At 39.6% G+C, this 17,670-nt stretch overlaps 1 pseudogene; it reads right to left on the bottom strand.

Annotated features, from left to right (window-relative positions):
* Nucleotides 1-557: 557 nt before the first annotated feature.
* Nucleotides 558-11,718, bottom strand: LOC132875011 (uncharacterized; annotated as a pseudogene).
* Between the last annotated feature and the right edge of the window lie 5,952 nt (nucleotides 11,719-17,670).

Raw genomic sequence — 17,670 nt, forward strand, 5'->3', positions numbered from 1 at the left:
ACACAAACGACAAAAGTACTGAGTACAGCCACTGAAAGACTATAAAACCCAAAATTGTGTGCATCCCCAAGTTGTCCCCAGTTATCTGACATACAATATAGTGCCATGGACCTTTTCAGATGAGAAGGGTAAATCAATTAGCCTGGCAAGCCAGACTAAATGTGAATATTTAGTCTGGCCTCGATCCGTAGACATTTCCGACGGGTGTAGGAGGAACAACCCGCTGTCTTTCAAACTGTCTGTGCGTATAGCCCAACGCTCTGACCAATCAGCGCAACAGTGACTGTGACGTAGTCAGAGCGCGCAGTGGGGGAGATCTTGAAATAAATAATTTTTCAAAATGCGTATTAATTAATAAACAGGTTCTAGATATTAAGAAGTTTGGAGATAATGACCACAAGTTTGGAGTCTGTACCACATACTTAACATACACTCTTATTTTTTGTGTTTTTCAAGGGTTTGCTTAAACTGTTTTTGAGAGTTTTTATTTAGTGGTGTTTGGTGAAATAATTTCCCTTAAATTTAAAATAACGGGAAAATAAGAAACAATCAAAAAGTAATGTTTCAAAGCTGTTTATTAATTCTTCGTACTGCACAAACTAGCCCCATCCTTTTGTATATGAGCGGAGCTAGCTGGTAGATCAGACTTTTGCCATAGCCGGTCGGCAAAACAGCGAAAACGTCCTTCTTGAAAAGGAATGAGCGGAGAGCCTCTTCCTACTCATGTTTCAATGAAAACTCCAAGTCTAATTCTTCTAAAACTGATTCCAAAGCGGAGTCAAACGCGTGCTGTTCACTAGCCGTAGCCATCTTTCCTGTTGTGCTTTCTCCAGCGTTGCGCAGCTTTGTCGTCACTCCTGCAAAAGCCTGCCCAAAGAATCCAAACAAAAACCTTGCGTTGTGATTGGCGAGCACGATTTGATGCCCGGGGTGTTTTTGTTTATATGGTGCAAGGCTAGACCCATTCGCTAGGCAAAACTATTTTTGGCCGCTAGGCGGGTGGGTCTAGTTTACAAGGCTATAAATCAATGCCATGACTCTCCAATAATTTTATGTCATCAATCAGAGGCTGTAAAATAGGATCAAAGCCATATTTTTTCACATCTTCTGCATGAAACAATGCAACCAAATGAATGTTCATCAATGCAGAATTTAATTTTGGAGGCAGATTTCTGAGGACAAAGTACACTACCATTCAAAAGTTTGGGGTCACTTTGAAATGTCCTTATTTTTGAAAGAAAAGCACTGTTCTTTTCAATTAGTTCTTTTAAACTAATCAGAAATCCACTCTATACATTGCTAATGTGGTAAATGACTATTCTAGCTAAATTCTACTAAATGTCTGGTTTTTGGTGCAATATCTCCACAGGTGTATAGAGGCCCATTTCCAGCGACTATCACTCCAGTGTTCTAATGGTACAATGTGTTTGCTCATTGCCTCAGAAGGCTAATGGATGATTAGAAAACCCTTGTACAATCATGTTAGCACAGCTGAAAACAGTTTAGCTCTTTAGAGAAGCTATAAAACTGACCTTCCTTTGAGCAGATTGAGTTTCTGGAGCATCACATTTGTGGGGTCGATTAAATGCTCAAAATGGCCAGAAAAATGTCTTGACTATATTTTCTATTCATTTTACAACTTATGGTGGTAAATAAAAGTGTGACTTTTCATGGAAAACACAAAATTGTCTGGGTGACCCCAAACTTTTGAACGGTACTGTACATTGCACTAATTTTGTGAACACCACGTTTGGAACCAAGTGGATTAGCAGTCTCAAAGTCATTGTAATAAAGTTGAATTTGCAAAGAAGTCTGTTGTTTTGAAAACAATGGATGAGACTTAAAGTAACTTCCATCAAAGAAGACTTCATATCTGTATTCTTTTGATACACATGGCAGCTTGCAAATATAAGAATTGCGACATATAAATTTGATTGTTTCCAAAATTGGAATGTACACAAAAGTGTCTTTCACTGGTACCTGGTCATGAGTGCCCATATTTTTATTTAACCTTGCATCATAACGAATTCCTAAAGTCTTTTCCACTGGCTCTACAATTCCCCATTTTTCACTGAAATATGTCTTTCTTTTAGCTTCAGTGTCAAAGCTCTCAACTGGGTTGTCAAAAGTCTCAAGACAATTTTCCAATGTAGATCTAACAGGATTATTTATTGGCACAACGGACAGTACTTTATGCTTAAACTGACAGTGCAGTCCATCAGCAAAATCTTCCAAATCATAAACAAGTGATGACACAAAACTATTTGCCAAATCACTACCATTGAGTTTACCAACAATTGCAGTACAAATGGCTTTAGTTTTTTTCTTCCATTCTTTGACCTGATCCATTGTTTTCAGAACACCCAGCCTCAAGGCTCTGTATGACACTTGTTTCCGCAACTTCTATATCTGTATCTTGTAAACTGTCAAAATCATCCTGAAATGACTCTGAGGTTTCTGCATCACCACTTTGACAACAGTCTTCATCATGAACACTATTTAAATGTTTTTTTAAACCAGAATATGTAGTGAACTGACGCCCACAACTATCTTGTGAACAAGCCAACTTAAATTTGGTGCTTGGATAAAAACTGTGGCCTAGTCGCAAATGACTTATCAAAGCCTGACTGGTGCTATGCAGAGTTTGACAGATAAAACATTTAAACATTGTTCTCATTCAAAATTTTGGCATGCAACTCACGAACACGCGGTGACTCGTCTGTTGAATATGGTAGTCTGCACAAAACTGTAGAAATGAACCAGTGACTCGTCGTAAGATAAGCTGAACACGTAGTGGGATTTGAAAAGTTCATCAAAAGCACTCAGTGAGCTGGTGGCTTGGCAGGGGATGAGCTGTTTGTCCACTGCGATGTAGAAGGTGTCAATCCTGCTCTGGGTTCGGCCAACAGTGAGGATATATGGTTGTTTACCATCTCTTTCTTGCAGGTGTTCATCGATGCTGCAGCATGACTAAATGATATAAAAAAACCACACATACACTTTTCAGTAATGCTGAGTATAAACCACCCCTTTAGGTTGAGATCATGTGCTTTACTTTTAACTTACTACTACGTACTAAGTCTTGTCAAAAACATACTTCACATGGAGAGGAAAAACTAGAAAGTGCAGAGCTAAAAAAGTGTCTTGTAGGATTTTAAAAAGTGAGGCAACATATTTACCTTGTGAAAGTGCACCATTTTGTCTGCTGCATCACTTGGATTTATTTTGGTCCTCCTCTCCCATCCAGCTGTGGGTGGCAAAAGATGAAGCAGCAGCAGCAGAGAAGCCATGTCACTGTCCCAGTCTGTTTGGGGTGGAATTAATAAAACAATTTATACAATGAAAACGTAAAAATAAATATTAGTAATATCAAACAAGCATGCTGTGGAGTGTACCATTTTCATCATTCTCTGTGAGTTTCTCAGCAGCTTTTAGCAGACGACACAGGTCAGTTGACTGAGTCAGGTGTTTGGCCTCTTTTGGCTTGAATGAGGTGTCCCACTTCTCAAGCAACTTGGTGGCTGTTTCAGCACCAAACAGCAGCAGGAAGTCTTGATTGACCTGTTAATCATACACAAGCATATATATAAAGCCAGGGCTCAGCATTGTTAATGTTACATTAAGTGATTTTGACCAATACGGGATATACCAGGAGACCAGGATGACCAATGATCACATCTTTTACTGCTACCATCCAAGTGAGCAAAGCAATGATAAAGACTAGAGTTGAAAATGTCAAATGTATGACTTACTAGTCCTTTGACATCCAAAAAGCGTGGAAATGTTTTGAAGACATCTGCAGTTCTTTGTGGGTCATGCACCAGGTCCTGGTGATGTTGGAAAGTCATTTTCATCTTCTGAAATACACTTGCTTCATCAGGAGAGTGAACAAGAAATGAAATGGCCTCCTTGCAGGCATCTCCATCAAGTTGCTGAGGCAGTGTGGTTGCTGATCTTTGGCGCTTTGGCCCTTGTTCCTGAGGCACTGAGACTTTCTTCACTGGCCGTTTGGTTGTAGACCTGGACATGGTCTTGAGGCACCACGCTATATATCCAGTGCCTTTCACCCCATCGTAGAAATGCTCCTGTTACATTTAGGGTGTTTTCACACTTGGTCCCTTTCAGCCATCTAACCGAACTCAGATCGATGACTCAGCATTTTTTGCGCATATGTGAACACTCCAACCGTACCCAGACCCCTTTAAAGTGAACCGAACTGAGACCACCTCAGGAGGTGGTCTCAGTACGGTTCGCTAAAAATCAACGGTACGGTTCGCCTAATCTGCGCATTGTGAACAAAAAGCGCACCGGGTTCACTTTGCCTTTTTCACTGTAGTTTAACCTTCTTCGTTTACCGTAGTTGGTCACGTGATTGCAGCAGGGAAACTCAACTTCCTTTTGGAACTTACCACAGCCGCTGGAATAAATTTATTTTCCTTAATCCGCACTATTTTGATCAAAGAATACAGCAGGGCAAGCATGGCAGCAGACATTTTGATTCAAGAGAAAATTACCCAGAATTCCATGCACTGGGGGTCTGAGGGCTCTAGAGGACCTGGTGTGAACAGAAAGAGGACTGAGGCCCCATCAAAGCTTAACTGGACCAGAAAGAGAACCCAGTCCTCTTTGTAATAAATTCACAGTGTGAACACAAAAAGAACTGAGTTCTTTTTCTGTTGGTCCACTTTTTGGTCCACTTAAAGAGGACTGAGTCTGGTTCCTTTAAAGGGGACCAAGTGTGAAAACACCCTGAAACAAAGAAAATGAACATCAAATATGAACACGTGCAGATGCAGCAAAAGGAAACAAAAGAACTATTATTATGTAACAGGTTTTCTATTTTCAAGTTAATATACCCTGAGTCACTTCCAATCAGGGCCCTATCAGTGATTGTGATTTTGCATCTTAAACAACATGGACTTAAAATACTCCACAATTTCAAATGCAGTTCTATGACAATATATTAGTAGTCACTCTCAAAGAGAAATTAAGACCAGCCACAGAGTTTCACAAAAGAATCATTTCACTTTTTTAGCTACTGTAGTTATTCCATGATGAAAACTTAAGCTAAATCTGTGCTGCCTTACCATCATTGCATGACTTACATAGCCCTTTGGAGAAAAGGGATCCTTCAGTGAAGGAAAGAGTGTAATAATTCCAAGGGCATACTGTACTTCTCCCTTTGCTGACAGGAGGGAATCCTGCTATAGAGAAAAGACAAACGACAATGTTGAGTCAGTTTTACTTTTCAAAGTTACAGTATACATTACAAGAATACAGTATATGGCCCTTCATTACATTTCTATTACTATTACTCTTACCATCTCTCGGTCATATCACTTGCCAATAATATGCTAACAAGCTGTCTCCGGGTGCGGTGGCTCAGTGAATTTTCTGCTCTGTATTCTTCCAGAATATCCTCTCCGCCAGGCTTCCTATTCAAGGCGTTTTCAATCATCTGCTCATATAAAAGGGAAAATAATAATTTAAAAAATGGTGTTCAATTCTCTCTATTATGTAAAATCAGAGAGAAAACACATACCACATCATGTTTGTACTGTAGGTAAAGGTTAAAGTTTAGAGGAATGTCAAAAAACAAGTGAAAGACAAACATCTGGCAAGAAGCAAATCAATAACATTTACTTTCATAACAGGCAAGTTGGGAACCACATGTTTTGAATTTCAATTCAGTATGACAATTTATAAATGGTGTCAACTCAAAAATACATAAGCCATTTTCTACTCTCAATTACCTCTTTTGCAGCCTGTGACACAGAAACCTTTACTGCAGAACTGCCCATGTCTTCTTTGCTGGATCTACTGCGGCCTGCGGGAATGCCCTGTTCCCTTAGGTCACTGTCACTTGATGAAAGTGATACGGTATCCGTGAGGGAAGATACTGTATCCGAGGAAGATGGTGTAGAATGAGCTAAAGGAGAAAAATCTTTACAAGATATCATTTGGTTAACTTTCATTACTCTTTTTCACAATTCCATTAATAATTGCACAACAATTGCCATGTTCATGTTCAGACAACATTCTACACAAATATAACCCAACCCTGTCCATTGCCATGCACATTGCATAAAGAAAGGTCAATATCATCTGCATCAAGGAGCAAAAACTTGGCTCTACATTGACTGGGCTATACACTGACAACGTACGTTTTTATGATAACATCTACCTTCATTTGAAATCCTTTGACATACTGTCAGGCATAGGTCTGGATGGGCCTTCAATAACTCAAGAAAAATGTCTTTGTCAACTGCTGTGTCAGTTTCATCAAAAATGTCAAGATGAGCAGCATCCGGATGCCCAAACTTGGTTTTGGCTGTAGAAAGAGAGAATGTAACCATAAAGTCACCTGAAACAGACTGAATAACTGATCAACATGCTTTTATCTTTTTTTTTATTTTAGGCTAGTACTTATTAAGAGCAGTATTATGGTACTGCATCTTGGGTCAGTAATTCTGCACTTCCCTGTCTTTAAAATAGTAGACTAAATTAAACAAGTCTGCAGCAACAGTTACACTGCCCTGTACTAACCAAGGTTGATGTTTCCAATATGAACTGTCATTAATAAAAGGGTTTTTTTAATATGTGACACATTACAATAAACTGTGTTAACAGTTAAATAGTTTTTAAATAGAGTTGGCAAGAAACCCGGAAGCTTGTAGTTTTTTGTGTTAGCATTTAACGCCCCCAGGTTCCCAAGGTGAAAATCCCTATGGGAAAATGAATGGTCCTTTTGCATACCCGGCGCAAATAAGGTGTGAGCGAAAGCAAGTGAGTAGACGACCTCCGCATTCGGTCTGCCGAGTTAAAATACATCTCTCGTTTAATTTTTGAACAAAATGTTAAGTTTGTTTCGTCAAAATCACGATGTTGCTACAAAAAAGCTAAAGCAGGAAATCTAGCGAACTACAGAGTGTCGGTTGGCGTGAGTGGCAAGCCTCGGACTCGAGATTAGAAGAAGAAACCTTTATTTGTCACATGCACACTTCAAGCACAGTGAAATTCATCCTCTGCAGTTAACCCATCTGAAGCAGTGAACACACGCACACACACCCAGAGCAGTGGGCAGCCACACTACAGTGCCCGGGGAGCAGTCAGGGGTTAGGTACTTTGCTCAAGGGCACCTCAGCCCAAGGCCGCCCCATGTTAACCTAACCTGCATGTCTTTGGACTGTGGGGGAAACCGGAGCACCTGGAGGAAACCCACGCAGACACGGGGAGAACATGCAAACTCCATACAGAAAGGCCCTCGCCGGCCGCTGGGCTCGAACCCAGAACCTTCTTGCTGTGAGGCAACAGTGCTAACCACTACACCACCCTTGGTATCCGTGGTTACTGAATAACTCTTTACTTACTTACCTCGTTTTCATGTATCTTATCGTTACATCCATAGTCCTTTAAACAGCCTGTTCACACTAATCTACAGACTATAGTGATCAAACTCTTCTATAATCAGTATGTTAACCTAAGTTAACTCCGTGATTGTTGTGAGAAAACGTACGATTATCAATCGTAAAGCTAACTACAGTCAGCTTCTGCTGCTTTGGTGACGCACTAGCAAAGCGACCTGGGACGAGGGATTCCTGTAGAACAGTCTGGCTTCCTGATAGCAAAGGCGTAGCAACAGCCAGATATCTGAGATATAACGGGTTTGAAGACCACACACACGCGAAACATGTAGTTTTTATTGACGTGCAACGAATGCGGAGACACTCAGACTGTTAATTAACCATCCGCTGCACTATTTGGTTGATTTCCCATAACGTCATTCATTTTCTCATAGGAATTTTTCGTTGGGAGACGGAACGTTCAAAATGCTAATTCGCTGCATACAAAATGCCGGTGGTGGCTTGCCACCTCTATAGATGAGCTACATAGAGTCTTGTGATTTGATGCGCTGATACATGGGCAACATATTTTGTCCAGCCTCTAAGGATATCTTACCTTCACTGATGAATTCGAAATAAGTGAAGCCTGCGTGCAATTTGATGTACTTCTTTACACTGAGGTATTTCACTTTCAGCAACATGTCCTAAAACTGCACCTGGTGGAGAAAATAGGGGGAGGGGGTGGGGATGGAATGAAACTATATTACCATATACAGTGGCATGCAAAAGTTTGGGCACCCTTACTGAAAATGTCTGTTACTGTGAATAGTTAAGTGAGCAGAAGATGAACTGATCACCAAAAGGCATAAAGGTAAAGACGATACATTTCATTTTAGCATTTTCTGCAAGATTTGTGTATTATTTTTGTTTTATACAATTGGAGAGTGGGGCGGCACGGTGGTGTAGTGGTTAGCGCTGTCGCCTCACAGCAAGAAGGTCCTGGGTTCGAGCCCCGGGGCCGGCGAGGGCCTTTCTGTGTGGAGTTTGCATGTTCTCCCCGTGTCCGCGTGGGTTTCCTCCGGGTGCTCCGGTTTCCCCCACAGTCCAAAGACATGCAGGTTAGGTTAACTGGTGACTCTAAATTGACCGTAGGTGTGAATGTGAGTGTGAATGGTTGTCTGTGTCTATGTGTCAGCCCTGTGATGACCTGGCGACTTGTCCAGGGTGTACCCCGCCTTTCGCCCGTAGTCAGCTGGGATAGGCTCCAGCTTGCCTGCGACCCTGTAGAAGGATAAAGCGGCTAGAGATGAGACAATTGGAGAGTGAAAAAAGAAAAGGAACACCATGCAAAAGTTTGGGCACCCTAATACATTTGAGTTCTCAGGTAACTTTTACCAAGGTTCCAGACCTTAATTAGCTTATTGAGCTGTGGCTTGTTCAAATTCTTCATTAGGAAAGGTCAGATGATGCAGATTTCAAAGCTGTATAAATTCTCTGACTCCTCAAACTTGTCCCTAAAATCAACAGCCATGGGCTCCTTTAAGCAACTCCCTCGCATTCTGTATAATAAAATAATTGATGCTCACAAAGCAGGAGAAGGCTACAAGAACGTAGCAAAGTGTTTTCAGGTAGTTGTTTCCTCAGATTGTAATGTTATTAAGAAATGGCAGTTAACAGAAACAGTGGAGATCAAGGTGAGGTCTGGAAGATGAAGAAAACTTTCTAAAAGAACTGCTCGTTGGATTGCTAGAAAGGCAAATAAATGCCCCTGTTTGACTGCAAAAGACCTTCAGAAAGATTTAGCAGACCCTGGAGTGGTGGTGCACTGTTCTACTATGCAGCGACACCTGAACACACATGACCTTCATGGAAGAGTCATCAGAAGAAAACCTTTCCTGCATCCTAGCCACAAAATTCAGTGTCTGAAGTTTGCAAATGAACATCTAAATAAGCCTGATGCATTTTGGAAACAAGTCCTGTGGACTGATGAAATCAAAATAGAACTTTTTGGCCACAATGTGCAAAGGTATGTTTGGAGAAAAAAGGGTGCCAAATTCCAGGAAAAGAACACGTCTCCAACTCTGAAGCATGGGTGTGGATCGATCATGCTTTGGGGTTGTGTTGCAGCCAGTGGCACTGGGCACATTTCATTGGTCAAGGGAAGCATGGATTCAAATAAATACCAGCAAACTCTGGAAGCAAACATCACACCATCTGTAAAAAAGTTGAAGTTAAAAAGAGGATGGGTCCTACAATAAGACGATGATCCAAAACCCACCTCAAAATTTACAATGGAATACCTCAAGAGGCACAAGCTGAAGGTTTTGCCCTGGCCCTCACAGTCCCCTGACCTAAACATCATTGAAAATCTGTGGATAGATCTCAAAAGAGCAGTGCATGCAAGACAGCCCAAGAAACTTGTAGAACTGGAAGCCTTTTGCAAGGACAAATGTGTGAAAATCCCCCAGGTAATAACTGAAAGATTATTAGCTGGCTACAAAAAGTGTTTATACATAAGCTGTGATATTTGCCAAAGGGGGTGTTACTAGGTACTAACCATGCAGGGTGCCCAAACTTTTGCTTCAGGTCCTTTTCCTTTTTTGTCATTTTGAAAATGTAAAAGATGAAAATAAAAAAAATTGTTTTTGCTTAAAATATAAAGGGAATGAGTCATCTTTAACTTTATGCCTTTTGGAGATCATTTCATCTTCAATTTGCTTAACTGTTCACAGTAACAGCAATTTTGACCAGGGGTGCCCAAACTTTTGCATACCACTGTAAGTGCATTTCTTACATTTGAAACCGGGAGTTTCTGACACATGCACAGCTCTGTCTATGTATTGCTAGCTTACTTGGTGGTAGTCGTTTTTTCATATGGCATGTTAGGCTAAATGCTGAATCATATCAAATATCGGCGTCGTTGACGACCCTCCCTCCACTCATATATTTCGTTTAGTGTAAAACACTGAATAGTAGCCTATTTCACTAAAAACAAAGCAAAGGGAAAAGTGTTCCCTTTGTTCAGGTTAACTACAGCTTACTACCCTTACCATTAGCAAGCAATTAATCCCTGCATTAACGTTACACGCATTGCTTGGTCAAGCTACAGAATTCCATAGCCCCCGTAACCCTAGCTACTTCCGACGATTATTGCTAGAAGTTCAGCATGCTTTGCAGTGCACCTGGGCCCGCTTACCAAAACTTGGCTTGAACAACAGTCTTCATATGCGATTCTTACCTTTTTAACAGAATATTCCTGACAAGAATGTTCTCTCCCCCTTAACAGCTACGTAAATGGGCTAGATGCATTTTTCTCAGGAGCTCACCTTACCACTAGCTGCCAGCTACTACCACAAATTCAAATTCTAGCGTCTGCATTTTTCAGAGGACACCCCCTTCCTCTTTTTATTTAATAGGCATAAAACACTGGCAAGCATTTCTTTTATAACATTAGCACTGTTAAGCACTTATATATTATATGTACATGTATATGTAACAACCTCATCGATCTCAACACCAAACTTCTGGCGGCCTCTTCATGCCCAAGAGCGCGTAAAAACCGGATGTAGAAATCAACTCCAAATGAGTGTTAGGTATTGACTCCTTGAAATAACCCCAGCTACAGAGCTTTTTCAGCACTGTAAGTGTTACAATGACTCTCAAATCAACACTTGTTAACTCTGAATAGTTAACGCCGGAAATTTTAACTCAACTACCAATTTTGCTGTGTATGTTGTTTGAAACAGATTTGTAAAAATCAGATCTCATGATTTTCGGTTGTCCAGACTTGCAGCTTATGAGCGGATTACAATCAGACATGCAGATAAATCGGATTTGGATTGACCATCTGAACATAGCCTCATTAACTTTGACTGTGGCATAGATGTTGACACCAGACAGGCTGGGTTGAGTATTTTAGAAACGGTTGAACTCCTGGGATTTTCATGCACACAACAGCTTCGAGAGTTTATACAGATCGGTTTGAAAAACAACAACAAAAATGTGATCAGCAGGTTTTTTTTTTTTTGTGGTGGTGTTGAGAGAGGTCAGAGGAGAATAGCCAGAGTGATACCAGCTGTCAAGTATGCTAGGATAAGTCAAATAACCACTCTAATTGTGGTGAAAAAAAGCATCTCAAACTATACAACATACTGAACCTTGAGGTGGATGAGTTACAACACATTGGATTCCACTTCAGTGAGCTAAAAATAGGAATCTGAGACAACATTAGTCACAAGTTCAGCAAAACTGATAGCTGAAGATTCAAAACGCATCACAGAATCTTTTACCTTTGTGCTCCAACCCCCATGACGGCATATCTGATACCAGCCTTATCAACAGGAGACAACCTCTGGGAAAATCTTGGGAAACTCTCTGGGGATCAATTCCAGCACTGATAAAAATCAATGTCCCTCCCTCTCACTTTTCAGCTTCCTTCTGCACAAACATGCTGAACAAGCTCTGAACAAACTGAAGTCGGTGGATAAAAAAAATGTGTTGATGAACAGGAATAATTATTTAACTACTGAGTTTCTCACAAATTCAAATGGGTGGCATGGTGGTGTAGTGGTTAGCACTGTCACCTCACAGCAAGAAGGTTCTGGGTTCGAGCCCAGTCACCAGCGAGGGCCTTTCTGTGTGGAGTTTGCATGTCCTCCCTTTGTCTGTGTGGGTTTCCTCTGGGTGCTCCGGTTTCCCCCACAGTCCAAAGACATGCGGTTAGGTTAACTGGCTACTCCAAATGGTCAGTGTGTGTGAATGGTTGTTTCCCAAGCCCCGGAAATGGGACGGCTGCAGCAGGAAGGGCATCCGGTGTAAAACTATGCTCCAGTTAATATGACATGTGGACCAATAGGGTGTACATAGCAGCGACCCCACACACATAAGTGGGACAAGCTGGAAGAAGTGAGTGAGTTTCTAGCAAATTCAAGAATGAAAAATACGTAAACTTGACAAAAGCTCTTTCTTAATAATAAATTCCTTAATTTTCTCTAACTTTCAGAGATTTTGGAAAGTGAATTTTCTCAGTATAGTACTGAGAATATATGGGTTAGTACAGAACCATGTCCATGCTAATACAATTTTTTTTTTAGCAAAAAGTTTTTTTTTATGCCACACTGTCATTACTTTGTTTTTAACAAATTCTTTATCCACCCTGAAATGCAGAGATGAAAACAAAGTATTTAGTGTGCTTGTGTTAGTGATAGGATACTTCAACCTTTTGCTAAAATTCAATAATTATGATGATGATGATGACGATGATGACGATTACTACTACAACTACTACTACTACTACTAATAATAATAATAATAATAATAATAATAATAATAATAATTTGCAAATACATTTACTCTTCTACACAGCTCTGAGGATAAATAGAATGTAACATTTAACTCATACACTCTCAGAAAATAAATATATGTTATTTATCAGCTGGGAGGTCCGTATCGTGAAATACCTTGACCAAGGTCTTGAAAGTATTGACCGAGGCCCTCTGGGCTGAGGTCAGTATTCAAGGCTGAGGTCACAGTATTTCTCCATATGGACCGACCTTAAGCTGGTAAATAATATATTTATTTTTTTCTTTACCAAATTCTAACAGAAAACAAGAGCGCCCGAAAAGGAAAACCGAGCCAAGGCGAGCCACCATTTTGAATCCTCATTCACGGCTGTAATGCAAATGGACTATACAATATACAAGTGCACTTTCATGGCAGGAAAAAAACTACATTTTGCCGCCTATGTAGTCCCCTATTTATACAAAATTGAGTCATTCAGGATTCAGCCATGTTTTTGCTCGGCGTTAGCAACAGTTACAGGTTTTTAGCTTTCTCCTGAAATGTTTTCTCTTATTTCTTCTTCCTCAGGGTAGTAAAACTCACTTTCGCTGTGAACACTGTCATTATCACTATCCATGATGTAAAATTAATGGTATTCTCCTGAGAAGTGCGAAAATAAATGTTGACAAAAATTGCTACGATGTTTGTTGTTGTTGTTGTGAACGAGCAAGTCACCAGAGGTCCATAACTGGGGTCCATACCATAGGATACGGACCCGCTCGCCAGCCAATCAGAGTGCAGGATTTGATGGAAACTGGACAGCGAAAAAAATAAAGTACATTATTCTACCTTTAGGGATACAATGGCTTGTCACTGGGGCAGTACCCTCTAGGGTATTTATTTATTTATTTATTTATTTATACTCTTTATATACCACTTGGTACCATATATGCACCTTTTTGGCCCTAAAAAGGTACACATAGTTACCTTGACACATAGTTAACACATAGTTAACATAGTTAACTTGCATGTAGATAATCCTGAAAACACTTATGCCAGAGAACTACTTGCACTTATTGACAACTTCAACCTAGTACAACATGTACAGGGGCCGACCCACTCTCATGGTCATACCCTTGACCTCGTTATCACAAAGGGTCTTACTGTTTCTACTACTGTTGTTGACCTGGCCTTATCTGATCATTTCTGCGTTTTCTCTGATGTTTCTATGTCCCCTCACATTCAGAACAGCTCAATGACTATGGGTAGGAGAGTCATAAATGACAACACGTGTTCTCTTTGAGCAAGCTCTCTCACGGATCTCAACTAAAATGTCAGACTCTGTAGACGACTTACTGGAAATTTTTAATTCAAATATGACCCAAATTATGGATGATATTGCTCCATTCAAAATCAAAAGAGTCAATGACAAGCAGAAAGCACCTTGGAAGCAATACCCAGCTGTTAAACTGCTAAAGAGAGAATGTAGGAAGACTGAAAGAAAATGGCGCAAATCTAAACTTCACATCCATTATCAAATCCATAAAGAGATTCTTTGTAAATATAATTATGAAATTGGTAAAGCAAGACAGTCTTTCTTCTCCAACATCATCAACAGGAATGTGAACAATGCCCGTGTGCTATTTTCAACAGTAGAGAAGCTAACTAATCCCCCACCACAATTAGCACCTGAACTTCTCTCAGTTAATAAATGCAATGAGTTTGCATCCTTCTTCAGAGGTAAAATTGATAAAATACGGCAGAATATTGCTCATATATCTCAGTTGCAAATAACTGAAAAGCTGCAATCACCAGTGACACAGACAGACTATTTCAACACAATGTCAGAATTTTGTTTGATTGATTACGAGGCGCTTGAAAAAACTGTACAAAATCTCAGTTCCTCAACATCTGAATTGGACATTCTGCCCACCAACTTTTTTAAGTCTGTTCTTCACCTCATAATTACAGATGTGCTTCAGATCATAAATACATCCCTAGAGACTGGCATTTTTCCTGTGTCCCTGAAAAAAGCCATTGTAAAGGCCCCTACTTAAAAAGAATAATCTGGCTTCTTCAGTATTGAACAACTACAGGCCAATATCAAATCTACCATTCATCGGGAAAATCCTTGAAAAAATTGTCTTCAATCAATTAACTGCCTTCTTGATATCAAACAGCTGTTTTGATAACTTTCAGTCAGGATTTCGTGCCAATCACAGCACTGAAACAGCACTGATTAAAGTTATAAATGACATATGTCTTAATACTGATGCAGGCAAAACATCGGCCCTGGTGTTACTGGACCTCAATGCAGCTTTTGATACTGTTGATCACAACATACTGCTATATCGACTTGAACACTGGGTTGGGTTGACTGGTAAAGTTATCAATTGGTTAAAATCATACTTAAAAGATAGAAACTTCTTTGTTACCATGGGAAATTGTACCTCAACATCAATGTCCTTGACCTGTGGTGTCCCTCAGGGGTCGATCCTTGGACCATTACTATTCAACCTTTATATGCTCCCACTTGGACAAATTATCAAGAACAACTCAATTTTGTATCACTGATATGCAGATGACACCCAAATTTATTTTGCTCTATCATCTAATGATTATGCCCCCCTTGAATATCTCTACCAGTGTATCGACCAAATCAACAACTGGATGTCACAAAATTTTCTTCAGCTGAACACAGATAAAACAGAAGTAATTCTATTTGGGGAAAAAAGATGAAAGACTCAGGATTACCACTATTCTTGACACAAAGGGGATTAAAACAAAAGATATGGTTAAAGATCTTGGTGTTTTCATTGACAGCGAGCTAAACTTTGACAGTCACATGAAAGCAATCACTAAATCGCCATTTTATCACCTAAAAAACACTTCCAAACTAAGAGGACTTATGCCAAAAAATGATCTGGAAAAACTTATACATGCCTTCATCTCTAGTAGTGTTGACTACTGCATTGGCCTTTTCACAGGCCTGCCAAAAAAGACCATCAAACGACTTCAGCTGGTTCAAAATGCAGCGGCTAGGGTTCTCACACGAACAAAAAGAACAGAGCACATTACTCCAATTCTAAGGTCCCTTCACTGGCTTCCAGTAAGCTACAGAACTGACTTTAAAGCATTGCTGCTGGTGTACAAATCTCTAAATGGTACAGGGCCCAATTACCTCTCTGATATGTTGCAGCGGCCTAACCCAATCACATCTACCAGATCGCAGCAGCAAAATTTACTGGTAAAACCTGTTGTTAAAACAAAGTGTGGTGAAGCAGCGTTTAGCTACTATGCAGTACAGCTATGGAAGCAACTGCCAGAGGACATCAAAAATGCTCCTGCTGTTGGCAGCTTCAAATCTAGACTAAAGACCAAGCTGTTCTCAGATGCTTTCTGCTAACTGATGTCATTATTTTTATGTTTTAAACTTTACTTAACTTTTACAGTCTTTGCATGTTTTAAACTTTACTTAACTTTTATTCCATTTTATTCTGCTGTTTTTTACTGAACTTTTACTTCATTTTACTACTTTATTTCTCCTATTGTTTAATTCTCATATTTTTATTTTTCTCTCTTCTTCCCCTTTATTTTATGTAATTTTATTTTCTATTGTTTACTGTTTTGCCTTTACCTCTGTAAAGCACATTGAACTGCCACTGTGTATGAAATGCCCTATATAAATAAACTTGCCTTGCCTTGCGGTCCAATAATGAGCCCTGGGGGTACATTAGTGTGTAGATTGTACCTCAGGGGACAGAAATGGACTCCTACTGTATCCCTGTTTCTGACAGTGCATAGCCCACTTCTCATTAGGACTACACCAAAATTTGTCATCCTTCAGGAGAATGTGTAAAAATAATTTGATAAAATAAATGCTATGCACAATAATACTACTTACTTTTGCACTATTAAAAAAAATAAATAAAAAATTAAAAAAAACTTTTTTTTTCCAATTATAGTCTGTTCCCATAAAAAACGCAGGTGGTTGTTCTATGAAGTAAATAAGAAACAAATCACAGAAGTTTCATTAAAGGTAGTCTGCCTTCCAGATTTTTCAAGTGTAGGTCATAAAAATAATTTTCCCAGACACCCAATTATTTTTGTTTAATGGACCAAAAGCTACTGAATTTGAATCACAGACTTCCAATTTTATTAGATTTTCTTTTTTTTTTTTTTTAAATAGAACAATGAATAAATTTAGGGCCATGTGGCCCTAAATTCTCCGCTATTTTTTCCTGCCTCACCATGACCCAATTCAAGATACTATATCATGCATCACATGGTGAGCTTTCCCCATTCTCTCAAGGCATTGTGGGATACAAATTTGAAACAGGAGAGAAAAATAGACGACGTGAGTGTGCAAATGAAACACGAAAGACCGACTAGAGTAATGGAAAGTGAGAAGAAAAGATGTTATGTTGCGAAGGAAAGGAAACGCAGAACCAACCTAATAAATATTGATGGTCAGCGAGCACCTCGGTGTGATCAGAATGATGGAACTGTCAGTGCACAGTCAAGGTAAACCTGTAGATGGCAGTAATGCAACACTGTGATTGCCAGCTGCTGTAAAACCCAAAAGAAGAAGAAGAAGAGGGTAAACCTGCGCATGCGTACACAGGCTTCCTCTGTCTGCTTGACTGCGTGAAGTGCAATTTCATGCACATTATTTGCTAAGGAATCCCCTCAAATTAAATAACTTTGCAGCCACATAATGGCCTGGTTTTTATTGTTATTATTATTTTTTAGATATTACAGAAATAAACATATATCACAATAACCAAATTTCAGAGGAAACTAAATTTCACCGATTTTATGAAATCAAAAGGCCATCTCACTTTAAAATACATGTGACATACAAGGGTAAAACATCAGCATTTTATCTTGTACAAGCGCACCATTATACAACATGACAGAGTGATTTATTTAGTGTGAAATAACACCACATTGTGTATATGACCAGTGACCGGAGATGCAGCTGTGCAACAGATGATCTAGAAATTATTTCACTTTACAGAGAAGCTTCAATGATGTTTGACATCAG

The sequence above is a fragment of the Neoarius graeffei genome, chromosome 27, assembly GCF_027579695.1.
Source record: "Neoarius graeffei isolate fNeoGra1 chromosome 27, fNeoGra1.pri, whole genome shotgun sequence".
In the NCBI taxonomy this organism is placed as follows: domain Eukaryota; kingdom Metazoa; phylum Chordata; class Actinopteri; order Siluriformes; family Ariidae; genus Neoarius; species Neoarius graeffei.